Here is a 4,057-nt window from a genome sequence, read left to right as displayed (position 1 = left end):
GGACTGGTTGCTGAAGAAGGAGCAGAGGTAGGTGGATTAGAATTCAGTATGTCATTCAAAAAATTTTTTTATAACAAAACAACTGGACTTGTTTTCCGTAGTGAAGACGTTTCGCTTCCTCTCCAGGAAGCTTTCTCAATTCAAAAAGTCTGGAGTAATGTGGAGTAACAAGCTTTATACCATTACCAAACAAAGGCCTTGTAATGGCTTAGATAACATGCAAATTCAACCGAAACAGGTCCACCCCTTAGTAATGGGCGGTCATTGAAGCCATTAAGCCAGCCGATTGGACCGAAACTGGTCCACACCTCTGTAACGAGGAGTCGTTACAGAGGTGGAACATGGAAGGAGATGGACACCTCAATATTGAAGTGTATAGAAAACCCACCCACACAGACCAATATCTTCTTTTTGACTCACACCACCCACTGGAGCACAAACTTTCGGTCATCAGAACCTTACAACACCGGGCTGAGCATGTCCCAACTAAAACAGAAGGGAAGCACAAGGAAGAGAAACACATCAAAGATGCCCTCCAAACCTGTGGGTACCCTAACTGGGCTTTTGTCAAATCAGCAAGAAAATCCAAAAGACCCGCTGCAGAACATAATGGTGAGAAGAATAAACGCAAAAACATCGTCATCCCATATGTTGCTGGAGTCTCTGAAAAACTCAAGAGGATTTTCTCCAAACACAAAATCCCAGTACATTTCAAACCTAACAGGACCCTCAGACAGAGGCTGGTGCATCCCAAGGACAAAACCCCCAAACCTAAGATGAGCGGAGTGGTGTCTGCAGTTCAGTGCAGTGAGGAATGTCCTGATCTTTATATTGGAGAAACCAAACAACCTCTCCCACAGACGCATGGCTCAACACAGGAGAGCTACCTCCTCAGGACAAGACTCTGCTGTCCACCTACATCTTAAGGACAAAGGACACTCTTTTGAGGACCAAATGTTCACATTTTGGACAAAGAAGACAGATGGTTTGAAAGGGGTGTTGAAGGAAGCCATCTACGTTAAGAGAGAAAAACCAACCTTAAACAGGGGAGGAGGCCTTAGGTTCCAACTCTCAAAAACGTACAACACCGCTATAGGATTAATTCCGGCCAATCGTCACTTTAACTCTCACCCTCATTCGGGTGATCAAAACATTGTTCCTTTAAGCCAGGCCAATAAAACCCTAACGACTCCTCGTTACAGAGGTTGTGGACCAGTTTCGGTCCAATCGGCTGGCTTAATGGCTTCAACGACCGCCCATTACTAAGGGGTGGACCTGTTTTCGGTTGAATTTGCTGGTCAGTTCGTTCTGTCATATTTTGAATGTGTGACTCTGAATGAGCGCAATAACTGAAGCCAGTGGTAAAATACAAAAATGTTAATTGTAAAGAGTGGAGGTGAACAAGAGTATCTGCTGGTCGGAGGTCTTGTGGCTCTGCTGGGAAGGAAGGAGAGGACGGTGAATACTTGAGCTTGGGATAGTGAAAAGGATGCTTGGTAGTTGAACTCACAGAGGTTGTGGCTTGGGCTTGATCTAGGGAAGAGGTGCTGTCCAATAGTCCGGGTTGTTGGTGCAGGTCCAGTTCCTTTCTCTGTTTTGGTAGTTGGAGGGTGGACAGGCAGGTGAGCGCAGGCAGGAGGGCCTGAACAGAAGGGTGTGTTGTTCTTTTCTGGTTTGAGATAGTTTCCAGGTGTTCTTCTGATTCTGGTGCCCAGGGCTGAGGTTACAGGTCTTTCACTGATTGGCTTCGAGGTTCTAGGAGGGAAAGGACAAGAACGAGGTTAGGTTCAGGTTTTCAATAGGTTCTAAGGTAGACAAGGAGTAAGGTCTGTACCACACTGAAGCGTAAACGAAACTGATTGCCCTCCTACTGGTTCCAGCTCCTTATGAAGGGTGGTAATTAGCTCTGATGGAATGCACCTGCCCGACCCAGCCCTGCAGAGGGAGGGAGAAAGGGAAAACCAGACCTGCACCTAGACCACAGAGTAGAGGCTGACGTTTTTCAGGAAGCCTGCGGGTCACGTGATTCCGTGGATGGGAGTCACATTAGTAAATGTCACGTGATTGGGACGGTACAGGATTAAATATCCACGGGACCAGACGGGACGCAGGGAGGTAAACCAATAGCATGGATACAATAAACTAGGATCGAATGCCAAAAAATTAAAATAGAAATCAAAAATGTAGGATCGGCGCCACCATTTTGTAGTTTTATTTCCAAAAACCTAAACTATATTGCAAGTCAAAAGAACTACACGACCCAGAAGCCAGCAGTGCTTCCGGTCTATTTTTTCCGCCAGTGCTCAAAAACAAAATTGGGGGGGGGGGGGGGGGGGGGGGGGGAATCAACTATGGAGCGCTCCATAATCCATCGCTAGCGGCAAACTCAACCTGGATCTGGAAAGTTGGATTTGCAACGCAAAGTCAGAAGTAAGGCCTTATCTATTAAACTCACAGTGTGAGTCACAGAGTGACTGTAAAGCAAATATTAGCAAACTTGATGAGAGTTAAATGTCACGGTGTTAACACTCAGTACCCTGCTTGTAAAATGTGTTTCCTAAACCAATGTGCAATAGTGTAATAATACGGCCAATAAGTTAAAACTACTTTATTATTTTATTTAGTATTATTTGAACAGTTGTGTTTGTTTGTTTCTGTTTTTTAACCCACTAACTGAACAACGTGTTCAGTAGTGGGACTTCTCTTTCACTTTTTAACAAAAGTAAAACATGTCTACTTCCATGTCTGGTCAGATAAAAATGAGATTGAGCTGACTGGACCGGCTTTTCCTGGGTCCAGTTAGCTCCGTCTCCAGCTCCGCATCACCCCCGAAATTAACATAATCTCACTCTCAATTTTTGATAAAAGTTGAGAGGTCTGTCTAAGAATGTATTTATTGTTCGATGAATGTATTGGTTCTGATAGTAAACCCTAATTAGTTTGTGGATATTTTATTTTATAGGATTAATTCCGGCCAACCATCACCTTAACTTTCACCCTCATTCGGGTGATCAAAACATTGTTCCTTTAAGCCAAGCCAATAATGACCCTGACGACTCCTCGTTACAGGGGAGTGGACCAGTTTTGGTCCAATCTGCTGACGTAATGGCTTTAACGACCGCCCATTACTAAGGGGTGGTCCTGTTTCTGTTGAATTTGCATGTTATCTAAGCCATTACAGGCCTTTGTTTGCCAATAGCGTACCGCGCACGTGACGTCACCGTCTCAAGAGCAACGCCCCTTTTGCCGCTTAGGTAGGGCAAACAGGTAGAGAACGCACGTAGCAACCAGCTATTACACCGCAACAGAACCAGCGATATGACCGACTTTGCAGCCATTAAACTTCCCAAGACGATGTCCCAGGCGCACGGTTTACTGGTCGCACTGTGAAGAACACACCAACCTCAGCTCAAACGATGGCTTGAGTGTCTAGGGCTTAAAAAGACCGGAAAACGGGCCGAGTTGATCGAACGGTAAGCTTTGTTTTTTTCCCAACAATTTGCGTGGCTTTCATGGCGTCGTCGCGATTTTTTTTTGTTTGTAATCACCGTCCAGGAATCGGTATATGTTTAATGTTTGTCTTATTTGAAATGTTTTGAGTAGGCTATTCTAGTAGCAGGGTATCATGTTAGCGCCTGCTACCATGATAGCCTATATGCTATCATGGTAGCAGGCGCTTCATTATTAACATGTCGGCCACCAAAAAACTCTTACCTGTTCACTACTTGATGTCGCTGGAATTGGGTCAGGATGTTCTTCGGTTGGGCCCTCCTCCGACAAAATGCTTGCTACATATGTAGGCCGACCGCACCGGTGTACACAGCGCACACACCTTCTATTGGCACTCTTGAATTTCGGGAAAGTAATGAAGGAAAGAAAACATCTTCATATGCGGCCGATCAGCGTAACTCGAGTCAATGTTGCACGTCCATAGAAACAATGTTAAAAACCATGGTCTTAGATTTGGGAAAAAGCAGTCGTTTTAACGGGTAAAACATAGGCTAACCCACGGCTCTTTGACAATGAACCAGCGGCCGACTATGCAAGTTTGCCCTAC

The sequence above is a fragment of the Fundulus heteroclitus genome, chromosome 10 (genome assembly GCF_011125445.2).
Source record: "Fundulus heteroclitus isolate FHET01 chromosome 10, MU-UCD_Fhet_4.1, whole genome shotgun sequence".
Classification (NCBI taxonomy): Eukaryota; Metazoa; Chordata; class Actinopteri; order Cyprinodontiformes; family Fundulidae; genus Fundulus; species Fundulus heteroclitus.
Note: the sequence above shows the minus strand (reverse complement) of the source record.